At 36.0% G+C, this 15,843-nt stretch overlaps 1 protein-coding gene across 3 annotated transcripts in view; it reads left to right on the forward strand.

The window, feature by feature from the left end:
- Positions 1 to 15,843, forward strand: part of LOC112465659 (octopamine receptor Oamb) — a 125,299-nt gene that overhangs the window by 68,537 nt on the left and 40,919 nt on the right. Inside the window, exon 1 of one of the 3 annotated variants that reach the window (XM_025033310.1) lies at positions 9,638 to 10,149. The exons of 1 other annotated variant lie outside the window; for it this stretch is intronic. The gene's annotated coding sequence lies outside the window, so the exon portion shown is untranslated. Of the gene's footprint in view, positions 1 to 9,637; positions 10,150 to 15,843 lie in introns of those variants that run through there. One more of the 3 variants, XM_025033308.1, reaches the window with a different exon arrangement.

Here is a 15,843-nt window from a genome sequence, read left to right on the forward strand (position 1 = left end):
TCTCTCTCTCTCTCTCTCTCTCTCTCTCTCTCTCTCTCTCTCTCTCTTTCTCTCTCCTTTTCCATTCTCTGATCGCTTCAATTTTTCTCACATAAAGTTCCAAGTTACCACGTCGTTACAATCGTCTCAAAGTAAGAAAGAATCGACATGGAGAAGGTCTGTCTTTTTCGAGTACAGGTCATCCGAATGGCCGACTTTGCGAAAAGAATTCACGCGAGTTTCTGAGCTCTCGCTCGTTCACGTAAGGTATCTCTCGAACGAGTGTTCACTCCAATATCAATTAATCAGTCGAGCAGGTCGCTCGAGCATGAGACACGATTAACCGCAGTGCCTTCCTGTTTTTTTCACTTTTTGTTGAACCGCGTCTGTGCTGTTCCCACCGGTTTAATGGCCGTGTTCCAAATTGGCAGTTTGTCGTCAAGGAAGTGCCAGGGATTGTAGATAGATATACGACTTCCTTGGATTGTGAGCACCGACGAGTATCTTTAATGATCGAATAACAAAATTTGTTACTGAAACGCTTAGTATTATAATATTTTGCAGAGGCTGTGGAAACCTGATATTAAATCTATATAAACTGAATTTGTTTATAGATTCGTTTATACAAGCCGAAAGAAGATGCCATAGTTCAGAAATATCATAGAAATATGAAACCAATACAACCGCTTCGGAATGTTTGCAACATAAATGTTGTATTTGATTATATGTTTATCCTTGCAAAACTGGCATTTTATCTCTATATCTGAGTAAGATGCCACCTCACACGTGTAATGGGAGAAGACGCGAGTAGGTGAGAAACATGCAACACATTAATAAATAAAGTGTAATACGCATACAAAAACATTAATTTATCTTTAACAATAAACTATTTAACAATTAATAATTGATAAACACAATTTCAGAAAAATTAATAATACAATAAAGCAAAATTAATAAGAAGAAATTGTTTATTATCTTCGACAGCAATTGGCAAAATTAATAAATTTTGCTTTAGATATACTTATACATTTATGTTGTAGCGTTCACGATATTTTAAAGAACTAAAATCTAATATAAGAATACAAAAATTGTACATCAGTATTAGTGTAAATAAAATGATCTGTCACGCTAATGATGTTTTTCCTGAAGTGGCATAAAAAATGAAGAGAAGATACCACTTCTGACTTTTTACAAACTAATGTCATAGAAGAAATGGCAAATGGCTATTCAGGTCAAGAGAACAGCCATTTCACGTGGTTTCAAAATATGTTAAATAAATTCACTTTTAATGAAACGAAATTATGTAAGTTCTTAACAAAGAAGAATATTATAGTCTATTCACATTACTTGGTTTTCCCGGAACAGATTTTCCCTGATTCTTCGAATTTAATCAAAACTGGAGTAGCTTGCATGCATGTACTCGTTGTATGAATCTCACATTAACGACTAGAAAACATTACTATCTATCGGATAATAAACAAAATATTAACAAAGTGATATCTTCCCTCGATTTATCTTATGAATAAATACTTTTGGATAAATACTAACAATAAGAAAAGAAATTATAATACAACAGAATGATTTTTTACAACTTCAAAAGCACGAATTTATAGGTTTGCTCACAAATATTCCGTCTCTTTTTCATTTCATTTGTTGTTTTGTTTTTTATTTCTTACACATTTTTTCATTTGTTCTTTTTTATTCATCGCAACCTACTTTGAAAACTTTTATCTTTCATTATCAATCTTGCGAACTAAATTGGTATCTACATTTTCCAGATGCCTTGTTCTCTTTCTGGCAAGTTATATGATCACTGATATAAGATTCGAATTTATTGTTTAACACACATACACATTTAAAATTTTTTTAATTTATCAATTAAATAGATTATGATTATAGAGATTTTAAATAATTTAGAATTATAAAGTCAAAAATATAGAATAAGATTCCATTTAACTATTTTTATAGTTAGATAATTTGACAAAATTCTTGTCCTTTTAATTATTAGTTCAAGAATTAGCTCGAAATAGTTAGGAATTACAGGCTTTTGACACTTGTATTAAAGAAAAATCCATTTAAAAACTTTAATATTATAATTAATAAATAAAAATACGACCGTACATGACACACAATTAAATTACAAGAAAAACGTCATAATTGGTCAAGACTGGATCTCGATTGCCTATAATATATTTTTTTGTAAATTTTACGTACAATTTTTCGCCTTGGCAAACCACGCGCCGTTACTTTCGGACATAACGCAGTCTTAACCAAAACTAGAACGGCACAATCACATAATTGAATTGAATTGAATTTTTCGCAACATTTCCTTTATACTCTACGTATCCTATCCTATATGTACATACATATATATCCCGTATATTTCTCATATTCGTTTATTTCTACTTTCCTTGTGTATGTTATAGTGTAATTAAATTGATCAATTTAATTATGTGATTGTGCGGTTCTAGTTTTGGTTAAGACTGCGTTATGTCTGAAAGTCCGGCGCGTGGTTTGCCAAGGTTAACAATTGTACATAAAATTCACTCAAAAATAATATTATAAGCAATAAGATCCAGTTTTGACCGACGCTCTTGTAATTTGATTTAATATTATAATCTTCCAAACAAAATTTACAAATAAAATTAATTCTATTCATCTGGGATACCCCAGTAATATGTTTGAGATAATATCCGTTTAACGATAGACGGACTAATATCGGGATACATACTAGGTACTTTGCATAAAATAACAACCCACGATTTGCACTTGTAAACCTTCCCCTTATAAGAGGTAACACAAGAGGGAGAGGCCACGACAGAGCCGCCCGCAGCCACCAATATTACAACGAAGAAAATGGAGATGAAAGGAGTTACTGCTTGTTGCGTAGGGAAAAGAGGACGCTCGAAATTCTTACTCTTTTAACCTTATCCTGTAATGCGACTGCGGAGTGTTCCGCATGCTATGTATGCCACAAGAGTTCTGTAGATATGAATGTTATGTGCCACGCGGTAACCGCTGCAGCGATTCGCGGCGGTGTCATTTTCGACACAGCATGCAATCGTCCCGGTTCGATTTGCAGAATCGCGGACTTAGCGACGGTCGAAGAGGCACGTTTGAGCTTTACATACTCCGTGTAATGCACGCGAATAATGTAATGTCGTGTACCGTGTGGCATAGCGTGCGCACGAACAACGCTAGCGCATTTGCCTGCGTGTCCGGGATTGAAAGTTCGGATTTGGAACTCTCTCGGATTTTGGAAATTTCTGTAACAATGAGAATCAGGAGGGAATTGATTAAGAGCGCAACGTAAACTGAGAGAGGGATACGAGGGGAGATAACTAATCACTCGTATCTTATTGGAAACGTTGGCGGAATGTAGAGCAAAAATAAAGTCTGTGTTTTGTTCATTCATCATCAAACTTATATATTCCGTCTCATTCATTTTTTCTTTTTGCGATTATTTTTGACAACTTTCGTTTTGGCTATTGCAAAGTCCGCTCTCGTTCCAATTTTTCATCACATGTGAGAAAATATAAAAAATAATATTATTCCCCGTATATGTAACAAGTACAAACAATCGAAGTTACGTACGTCTGATTTTTTATTTGAAGTAAATAAAACGCAGACCAAGAAAGAGTAAAAAGAGAGAAAGAGAAAGAGAGAGAGAGAGAGAGAGAGAGAGAGAGAGGAAGTGTAGTATTTTTAGGAAAATATAATGTTGACAGTTAGCCGAACTAAAAACGTTCCATATGTTGTCGTCATCTCCATTTTTGTTAACGCTTTATATATACATATATATATGTATATATATATGCACATACACACGTACGCACACATAGAGTGTTAAAAAAGTAATAATAAAATAATAATCATAAAATCTTATTTTTTAGTTGATTTTAAACTTTAGATCATGAACTTTAAATCATAACAAAATCTCAAGTTAAGTTCTATATAGAAACTTTAAGTTTATTTATGATACATTTTAATGTCAAAAACTCTGCAAATTCATAAAATGTAAGGTGATTTCGTTATCTCTCTGTATTTTTTATACTAAAAATTTTCCAAAGAGTCGTCTGTGAGATTGATGATAACGCAGAAATCGGTTTTCGAATTTTTAAATTCTTCGGACAATGTCTTTGTGATCAACTTTTCTTTGCTAGACGCCCAATAAAATACGCTGTACGGGAATTTTCGTGGGGAACTAGAACGAATTTCGTAAAGTTCTATTTCGATAGTCTGCCGGTTCGCAATGCGACGCGTATATAGCTTCTTCTTTCCTCGAGATCCCAATCGACCGTAGTTACGACGCTCATGTAACAAACGCGAACAATCTAGCGATCCCGAGTGATGCTGTGCGGACACAAATGAACGCGATTTTTGGTTGGATTCTCGCTGCCAGACAGAACGGAGCCGTTGCTATTATCGCCTGGGGGAAATACTGATCGTGGTGGCGGATCTCGTCGTTGAACCATGGCATTTCGACTCCCAGTAATTTTGTCGTTTATTCCTAGCCTTTCCTTCCCGAGGATCGGAAAATCATTCAATCGTGCCGAAGTATAAGCTTTCCTTCTGCAACGCCTTCCGTAATTTGCTCCGGAAAAATCAATAGAAATTAAAGTAGAAACTTCAATCGACCATTTTCACCCAGTCGTCTGTTTCTAGCGTTGTATACGGCTTTTAAAAAAAATGTGCGTTTGAGTAAAATAACGTTCGTACAAAATTGCAATGGTATAAAACCGGAAGCTGCATGAATAAAGAGATTTTAACTGAATTGCGTGGTACGAGATAGTAAAAATAGAATTTTCACGTGTGTACCGCGCTTTCATACAGAATTATTTGATATAAAAGTTTTTATTATGGAGTCATATAACGAGACACTATACTAAAATAGTTAGGTTTTACATAAAAATATTTTTAACGATTTTTTTTGTTTACGAAATATGGAAAAGATATAACTTGTGGTATTTTTCATTGGTAGCTTATTGTTAGATAGAATAGGTAAACATATAAAATTATTTTTTTAATTTATCCATGTAAACATCTCTATCAGTATATATCTCTCTTCACAAATCAGCGTAATTAGTATTATTAATGATATATGTGATCCAACATTTATTCATTAGCTATCCGTTTGACGATAGGAACTTTTCGAAAACCGCCCGCAATTTCGTCGCAGCAGAAATACTAGTCGGCTGATGTAATTGTTACGGCCGAGTCACGTAATTAACGGAATTAGGCACATAACTGCGGTGCTTGTCGTTCGCTTTTGTCGTGTGCCAGGCTCCAATGCGCGTGGCACGTGGAAAATGATGAAAATATAATCGCGAGAACCGCAGTACGCAATCTTCAAATACATTTTTATTGATACACGCAATAATTAATTATTACGTAAATTAAATAACTACATCATAATATAAACAATTACATTTTTTAACGAAAAGTACATCGATTAACGCGAAAATATAATTAACTAACTTGAGTGGATTAAATTTCTCAGGAAAAATGATCTATTCATAAAAAAGGAAAACTAGGATATATTTACTGACTTTCAATTTGTATTTTTTTTCAATATGTTTAATTAAAAGTATTCGGTCTCATTTAATATACAACGCAAAATGAAAAGATAAATCGTAGCAACATTATTTTGCGCAACGCGTTTAATTGTAGCCGCTCATAATTACAGCATATGAGAGCCTGGTCAAGGATAAATTCGCGTGTAAGCATGAAATATTCGTTGGTACACGTAATAATAATATTGCTGCGACGCGGACGCTCGGTGACTTAGCGTCGCGATGTTTTTTGTTCGCGATGTTTTTTGATAAACGTATCCGAGCGCATCAATCTTTTTATCCTTTCTCTTAACTCTCTGGACCATTTTTCCCTAAAATTTCTCGCGTGTTTCTTTTGCTTCTCTCTCTCTCTCTCTCTCTCTCTCTCTCTCTCTCTCTCTCTCTCTTTCTCTCTTTTCCTCCCGCCAACCTGGCCGCTTTATCAACTTTATTCACCACAACCTACACACAAGTGCGCAACATAAATATTAACAGAATACCGCGCAAGTTAAGCACTTTGTGCTCGACGTTTGCTCTAACTGTACTTCGTGCCAGCACCTCTTGAAGTTCTAATTGACACTCGACCCAAGCCGATACCTAAGGCCCGTAAACTCTACACTCATTGCCATCGCGCAATACGTCCGCTAGAATTTGTTCAGACACCTTGGAGATGCATGCTTGTTTCACTTGAGCATAGACGGAAGCTTCGGTCTAGTTTCTCGACAAGCTTGAAGTTATAATCGAAAATCTGGATTTGAGCCCAAGAAGGGCTTAGTACAAAATGTGGCTTTTGAGGAAATTGTATCGAATTTTTCATATTTTATACTGAAGAAGAAAGGAGAGAGAAGGGGGGAATTTACACATACACAAAAATAATATCGATAAAAAATGTTAACTCGAAATTTTAATGTTACGATTTTCGAAGAAATTATAGATATAATTCTCTTTTTACACACAGACAAAATAGAAGTGTCAAGTCAAAACTTATACACTCAAATTGATTATTTATTGTTTCGTATGTACGCAACAATTTATAATCTTCTTATAAGACATTCAACCTTTTATTTCAACTTTTTGTTGAAATAATTTATATAATTAAATTATATAAAATGATAATAAACTTAATTCAAGCAAGTTTTCTGCGTATAACGCAATACAATTTCATTTCAAGATCTGCACGTTGAAATTAAATAAAGATATTTTCAAATCAAGAATATTGTTTCTTTCTGTGTATATGTCAGAAGAGAGAGAGAGAGAGAGAGAGAGAGAGAGAGAGAGAGAGATCCTAGAAAATAGAATCGAATGAAATTATTCTCCCAGATTGATATTTTGCCTGATATTATCCATATATCTTTAGATACAAAATAACTGTCCTCTCACGGTCTTGACTCAGGAAACTCAATCGACATTTCCCTAGAGATATATTCATGATGGATCCTGTTTCCGGTACATCAGCATGGGGTGCATACCACGCGACCTTTCCTTACGTGAACTTTGACCGGGCGAATCGCAATATATTGCAGTACCATTCGGTGCCGCGGTCACATGAAGTTTTGTTTGTTAGTTCCTGAATATGTCGCCCATCTCCGGTGTAGCGATTCGCGTGTGAGCACCAATCTGTAAACTCCGACGTTCCTAATACGCGAATACGAATATTGCTTAAGAGAAACACCCCTAACGTACTAAACGACGCGAGCGTATAATAGAGACAGGACTCGAATTTTGATCAGGTTCGAATGTAATAAATTGGAAATTTTAAATTTTATTTGCAAAACGGTAGAGTTACACATGATTTAGTTAATTTTAATTAATATATTGAACGGGATAAATTAAAAGATGTATTTTTATACGTATGTAGATAAATGTAAGAAATGCATGAGAATTTTATTATTCATTTCTCATTGCTTATTTGTGATTTTGTAATAAATATAAAAATGAATAAGAGTAAAAGAAAAAAAACAGTTATTATGTAGAACAAAGATGATTGCAAATTAGTTCATATATTTATATTGCAAGATATGCCCCATGCGCATGCATGCATAATTTGTATATTTTACACAACGTCGTTTTCACAATGTATATCTTGCGACGCTGGGTTAAACGCACGTTTACGTAATGCAAATGGTAATTGTTGGTAATTACCGGTGGATGCACTCCAGCAATTAAATGAATGTGACACTTCGTGGGCGATACCGCGATGCACGGTTAACGTCACCCTTTGACACATTGATACGTGCGGAAACGTACAGCGTGCGATTTATGGGAGGATACGTATAGGTGTGGGCGGATACGGTACTCTAGGATTTCGTTAAACGCAACCAAATAAAAATTCACAGGCATCCCACCCCTATCTTTTATCGAGGCGTGAACATATAGAAAAGTTACGAATGTTTTATTTACTTTATTGCGTATATTGCACGGGCATTTACAACGTGAATGCTCGTGCGCTCAAATATATAGGGATTAAGATACGGCGCAAAATCAGGGGATTTGAATATCTCGCTGTTCAAGAATCTCCGAATTAAATCTGAAAATTGAAAAATACAAACGCGCGAATAACGCATTCATTATTTTCGTTTTGAACGCGAACGAACGAGAAGCTTTTTTCCCCCCTCGTTTTCCGGCACTTCAATTTAAATCTCGCTCGGACGTTTCTCGCGGCATTAGATTTATTCCGCATTTTATGTTCTATAATTAATAATCACTCCTCACAAATACCAGCACATTAATCGTATGTTCGGATAACAGTTTAATCCTAAATTACGCAAAACGTATTCGGTGAAATTCAATTATTTTGATGGAAAAAAAGAGATGCATCGGCTTAAAATACGAAAGCTAAATGACGAAGTTAGTATTAATAAACGTACGTTAAATTTAGATATCTGCTACATTGATTAATCAACTTCAGTACGATTTTATATAGCTATTGCGTTTTACGTCTTGTAGTGAAAATTTTTATCTTTACTGTAGAGTATTTTAAATATAAATTCTTTGATAAATTTCGTCTCCTTAAATTGATTATACATACGTAACTGCGTAATACACGAATGTAATAATCCACGTCCAAATGTCTTTCATCATGTTTCTCCGGGAACATGATGAAAGATAGAATATCGACGACGATATGTGCAAGTCAAAGGATACTATCCGCCCGGAATAATTTCTCGTACCAACGACCCTTATCGCTTCGGAACGGTTCGCAAACAGTTCGGCTGACCCGAGTTCGGATCTTCTTCATGGTACGCTGGAGAAATTTCCTCAACGGCAGTCTTCGGACGAGCCGCAAACTCGGTCCTTTTATCGGCGAGGCACAGCTGGGGAATATGAAAATAATATTACCAATATCTTGGTGTGAATATATATGTGTATGTGTGTGCGATGACGAAAAGTACGGTAGCGAATCTGGAGGCAAACGCGGAAACCCAAAATATCCATTAAAGAAAAGTACTTTTTTGGAATTTTCAATTATTAAACAAAAAATCATAGTTGACAAGTTTGTGTGTATGTGTTTTTAAATACAAATTATTTTGTTTAAGAAGATCACTATAATGACTTAAACGAAAGCTTTGATTGATTTTTTTTAAATAAATTAATATTTTTTCATTGGAGATATTTTGCACGAACTTGCTCTACATTCTGTAATTTATTTTTCGATATACATATAAATTTATTAAATATATAAAATATTTAATGCATAAAAAGCTGAACAAATTCCTTAAGGAAACTCTCAATATTATCGACAGTCTATATCTATTTGACATAAGAGTTAAAGCCCTTAAACGCGTCGTTTTCAAGCCCTCAAATGCAGTTCCAGCTTACGTACGGTCCCTTCTCCCGTCGCATGTCGCGTATCTCGTCTCGATTTATTCATCCGTTTCGCGTCGAACATAAGACTCACCGAGCACGTACTGTACATCCACGGGTTTCTCGTGCCCGTTCTGCGATCCCTGACGATCTGCGAATGTCAGGGATCCGCGCGCTGGCGGGACAGAAAGCAGGACACAATCGGGAGAGCCGGCGACGTGTCTGCGTCCTGCATCGCGCATGCGGCTGCAATCGCACGGGACGCCCGGATCCTCAGTGCGCTCGTCACTCGCGACGCGTCCGGGACGATTCTCTCTCGCTCCTCTCGATCGTCCCTCGGGGCTTCGCCGGCTCTCCTTCTCTCTCTCTTTCTTCCTCCCTGTCTCTCTTTCGCTCTCTTTCGCTATCTTTTCTGCTTTTCGTCGCGAACGTCGAGGTGCCGCACCGGACACGAGCAAGCGCTTGATTTTTCAAATTCGTCAAAACGTTTTTCGTGGCCCACGAACGTGCACCGAAATCTCGGCGAAAGATCTCTAAATCGCGAGAGATCGGCGACCGAGAATCCGCGCTGGGAGAGAATTTCGCGAGGAGCGGCCGAAGCGAAAGGGGCGAAAATATCAAGACGGACGATCGCGATATCGACCGTAGATCCGCGCCGCCGATGGACGGTTTACGCGAGTAGTTTGGTAGATTTTAGAGTGACGCAAGTGTTATCGAGTCGTGCGATCGGTTTGAGTGATTCCACAGATTGCTGGCCGGATGAAATAGTCGGAAGAAGATCGAGAGATGCGGCGGCAGTTTGGCAGTTAAATAGGTAAAAGCAGTGGATAAACTCGCGCGATATGTCTGACCATATCGTCTATTTACTACTTGCTTCAATCGTTTGTTCCTCCCTGGAGATTTTCTACGTGCGACCTCAACCTTCGGTTATATTCTCGCGAGGAAACATAATTGAACTTGTTATTTAATCCGAGGAAGATTTTATTAACAGTATTAACACGATATAATACGATAAATTGCAATTTTCGCACAGATTTCACAACTTTAGATTTATCTTTTATAATATTTACCGGGTTTTCGTGTATATTGTAATTCTCAAATTCGACAGCCTAAATAATATGATAAAATTTGCATTTATGAGAATTTATTATTTAGATTTTTTTGCTGAATAAGTTATTTTTATAGCCGTGTTCTCTCTTCCTTTTTTCTTGCTTTCTTTAAATATTAAATAAGATGAAAATTAAATATTATCGTAAGGTTGAGTTCTACTTTAAGATAGCCAAGAGAACTGAGCGGAATATAGTCAATATCGTTTCTATGGTTTGCGCATTCTAATAAAAATTACTTTGCTCCTACGCTTCCTGAATTTATCTCCTTGAAATCTCAAACGCGGTCTTATTACGGTGACTGCAGGCTACTTATAGACGATGATAACTCCCGTCGCGGGACCGCGATGAAAACGTTTTGCGAATACCTGTCGTTTTTTTAGCAACATTAGAAATAACTGCTGCTAAAAAACAGTCAGACACAAGTTTTTTATTATTTGTCGAGAACATTGCAGAACGCCATATTTCCAACGTCATTTAGTTTCTTTCATCCTTAAAGAAATAATATACGTTACCTTTTAAATGCATTACATAATGTAAACGCCAGAGTGGTTAAGCAATCTATCAAACTACTACTTGTTTTTATAAGTCGAAGAAACGATAATTAATCGAAACAAAAGTGTTCTATTTTATATAGCAGCTTCATCGTTGTATGTACGTTTGATTTCTATGCTTGTATGTACACAAATCCATAGTGCTTACAAAACGAAAAGTGTCTCGATTCAACATTCAGCACCGACTCTGCATTACTGTTTAACTCTACTTATTCTACTTTAATTTGATAATCACAACGTAGATTCCGTGATTTTATCGATTTGGAAAAATTAACGTCGCAAATCAGAGAGTGCGGATTTATCTGCCGCTTCTATTCCCTTGCAAAACACGAGCCCAAGTTTATTGCGCCAGCTGGGAAGCAATTCGAGACGGGCGTAATTACTACCATAGAGTACAGCGATGACATCCGTCCTAAATTTCTTTCGTTGTACTCTGTTATTCTCCTCATAGTTATATAGCCCGTCGTAATTTAATCTCCGACGGAATGCGAGTAAAAATCATCACACGCGACGAGAGACGCGGCAAAAATATTAAAGCGTAACGGACTAATTAAATAACTTGCGTTATGAAATATTTTATTCAAAGTCAAAAATTACTGCGATATTAAGAACTGTTCGATGTAAGTTTTACGAAACAAAACTGATTTTCTTATCGGAGGAGGCTGGTGGATTGAAGATATATTACGTGTCCTTTGTAAGGTTTGCGCCAGTCGCGTCGGCTGATGATAAATTCAAGGAGTACCTAAAGTTTAATCATGAACTTCACGAAAAACTTTCTACGTTCGCTTTGCGAAGTGAAGAATATCTCGGATTGGTGTCGGGAAAGATTCACTCTCTCTCCTCGCCCGAATTTATTTTCCCCGTTTTCGTAAAGTGGCTCGCGGCTTTATTGCGTCGGTCAAAACAAACTCGAGGGAGTAGCTCGTGCGGTCTTTACGTTGAAAAACAAGTGGGGGCTGTTTTCTAACCGAAAAGTACGATAAAAAAAAGATAGAATCTCACGCGAAGGTGTGAACGGACAGGAATGATTAATGAGCGCGAACGTAGGCGCGATTTTTCTCCCCTTGTTCGTTACTTGGGCGCGGCGATAGCTCAACGTTTATATTTCACGCGATCGCGACTCTGTATCGAATGACGAATTAACGACGGCTATCGTGAATATCGATGAATTGCTAAATGCCGCGCTAATTGCCACCGTTGATTTGCCGGAGGAAGTTTGACCTCAGACGGCTTTGCGGGGAGGAGAAATATTGTCCTTCGTGCTGGCGATACGATGAGCTCGGTTACGATAGGGCTCGTGATAACGCGCGACAGAATGGACGCATTACACGTTACACAATATTAATTGTCCGTTCGTCAATGACCATCTGCCACATGTATTAATTCGATTATTCACCGATCCGTCGTCTGTAACATATATCGATTTAATTATTCAGCGAATCGGCAATCGGAAGACTTTGCAATTTTGGAGAAACTCCATTGGTTATTATTTCCATATTTTATTATTGTCTCGTGACAAATGAGCAATTATCATTGCAATGAATAAAATCCATTCACAACTTGGTTAAATAGAGATTATCCGCTTATCGGTAGATACGTTTTGTTGTCCGAAAGTCGGAAATGGAGTTTATTTATCGCGCGCTGTTGGCGCAGTTATTGAAGCTCTTCTATACACAGTTGTAAGCGAAATCAAATAATTCATATCGCCACGATAAGTTAATGTAAATTAGTGATTTGATAACGGCGTCGGACTACTTTTATCACGATCCAGTGTAAAGGATTAAAATCAGATTAGCAGCATTTTGTATACTCGGCTCAAGTGGTTTCTGCGATTAATTTACGCGTCGACTGACAATTATACTTGCGCAAAGAGTAAAATCTGCTTAAATTCTGCGTAACACTAAATTCTTATCCTTGGCGATTACCCCTCGTTATCGATCACCGACCAATATAAGTCTTAATTGCTGACGCCGAGTTTCTGCGACCTCGGAGTGCTCCTGTGCCTTTGTTTGCAGCGCTTTTAATACACCTCTCTTCTTTGCATGTTATATCACAAAAAGTAAGAGATTTATTTCGTAAAAGAAGTATTGCGAATATTTTAAAAAGATAATTTTTGCAATTTAAATTTTTTTAAAAGTTTTATAACATTTAATGGAAGATTATACGTGTCGATCTCATCAATATATAATTAATTTTGAATAAAAACATATAAATTGCCATCGCACATGCATACAGAAAAAAAGAAATCTAAAACTGGTTAAAAATTCGCAATAAGCTAAAATATTACATTAAAGAATGAAATAATAATACAAAAAATTAACAGTGCAGTATTTTTATATTTTTCTAAGCTAATTAGAGTATGAGAATAGTTTTGAAATGTTACAAGATGTAATACTATTTCTACTTCTGCATATATAATTTAATACGTTTTTAATTAAACTTCTTCTAATTAGAATTTTATTTTTAACGATTATAGTTCCAAATTCGTAAAATTAATTCTCTATTAAAAAAGAAATTTTTGAGACAAAAAGTCGTATAACACTTTTGATAAACATTAAAACTTTTTAATTTTCTACACAATTTTATCATACAAATCTCTCTCTCTCTCTCTCTCTTTTTCAATATCATTTCTTTTTTATAAAAAATAATATGTTATATCCACTGCATGATGCTTTGTATGTTCGGTAAATTCTGAAACCAATATTATTTCGTTGGTTCGTCCAGCTTTATATGAGAAGTTCGTTCCGCTGGTTTGCTCCTCTATTCATCCCGATCCTGAGGTTACAGCCACGGAATGATAAGAAGAGTCCGTCAATGGCCCTCTAAAACCCACGTCCGATGTTTTTCCCTTCGCAAAAATATCGCGTCTGTTAATCCCCGCGGAGTTGCCGTACTCGCGTGGCATCATCGTTGCTTTATCGGCCTTGCGCTTACTGGCGAAATCGTCGACGTCGAGGTGCGATTGTATGTATACGATGGGCAAGTGCTTTCAGAGGATTACGAGTTGCGCGATACGTCGGGTAACTTCTTTCAGTTTTATTGCGTGCTTTTGCAACAGGAAAAAGCGCGAATTTTATACAACATTCCCCAAGAACGTCGCACTTTCTTTTCTCAACGGATATTATTTGTTGTAGAAAAATATATAGAAAGGTCTAGGTCTCAATAACAAAATTAAAATCTTTACTAGTAAAGTTTTGAGATGACGTGAATGTAATAAAATTTGTTTTTTCACTCAATTCTAAGTAAATCTTGTTGTAAATGCTATATTTATTAACTGTTTTGTCTAACAGTTAATGATATTTTTAATAGAAGCTTTTCTTAGTGACTGACGCATATATTAACCCTTAAGTGCGCAGCTTTGCATATATGCAAAGTAATTTTTTGATACTCGATGTATACTTTTTCTTATGAAATTCAAGCTGAAAATACGCAATCAGTGAAGGGTCTTCTGATCTTTTTTTCCTTTTAGATGGGAAGATCTTTCTGGACCCTCCCCTTGGGGAAAGAGTCAAATTATAGTAAAGAAGAATTTTTTTAGGATTCCTTAAATAGTCATTATTTATTTAGAAAATACTCTGAATAATGCTACGAAGAATTGTACATTTAAGGATTAACACTGCACAGATTTAATTACAGAATTATTTAATATTAAATATTAAACGGCATTGACGAATAATCCAGAAAAGAGTATAATTAAGCATTATTGAATTTAATTTCCTGCGCGTTTTACTAGTAAAAATTTAACTCGAGACTTTATTATAATAAGATATTCGATGTTAAAAGCTTCAAAGTGGCAAAGAATATAGCAATTTCTTTTTTAATTTTTATTAAGCAAATATCGCGTTCGATTCAGCGCATCTCGGGTTCTGTAAAATTTCTTCTCTTCTTCTTTACGGATACATCTTTTACGATTTTCTTGTTTCGAAAAAAGCATGTCCGTGATAAAAAATTCCGTAGCTGTCCGCGCGCGTCTTGTTAGCGAGAAAAAACTGTGATCGGACACTTTCCTCGGATTACTGTAATCCGCGTTATTACGACCAAGCAAGATAACGCGGGATAATTTCCCGTTCGCGTATCCAGCGTGAATTATTGTCGTTTGACTAGTACATCTTCGTGGATATATCACGTTGCGGAGCAAATATTTTCCCACAGTGCGCAATTTCCTTCATTTGATAGGCAGGTGAAAGACCATGTGCGAAGGCGGAAGGACAGGGAGTGCGCATGCAGAGCAGGATCGAGAGAACGTCGGGCGGAAATGGACGTTAGACGCGGGCGGGAAAGAGAGAGGATAGCGGCGTTAAAATAGCCGATGGAATTGATCGGGGTTCAACAATAAGACGACGGGTCGACGGTTTTCTTGAGGATGCGTGTTTATAGCAACGTTTCGATTTTCCTATCAATATTATAACCATATTTTCTACAATACTTACACTAGTATTTTGAGACTTTTAAATTTTGAAGAAAGAATTTTGAACATCTTATAACGTGGAACATATACAATTTACTGTTAAAGTCATAATGTCAAATTATACTCAATTTGAGTCATTTTTAACCATTTCTATATAGGTTGCCACTATTCATGCTCAATATATCGTTAATTTAACTAAAATAATGTTAATTTAACTAAACCAATGGAGTTAGAATAATACTGTGAGTTTTGAGTTAAAATTTTGAGTGACTTTTAAGTTAAAATAATAAATTTCGACACATATGATTAAAAATAACAAAATATTATTTAACTCAAGGTATCGGTTTAAAGAGTGACCGCAAAAATAGCCTCTTTTTTCACCCTTAAATTTAGACTTCTACTTGGTACTAAATGATAGTCTATAGTCTATAATGAGTCAT

This window comes from Temnothorax curvispinosus, unplaced genomic scaffold (genome assembly GCF_003070985.1).
Source record: "Temnothorax curvispinosus isolate PA1 unplaced genomic scaffold, ASM307098v1 QBEX01015410.1, whole genome shotgun sequence".
Taxonomy (NCBI): domain Eukaryota; kingdom Metazoa; phylum Arthropoda; class Insecta; order Hymenoptera; family Formicidae; genus Temnothorax; species Temnothorax curvispinosus.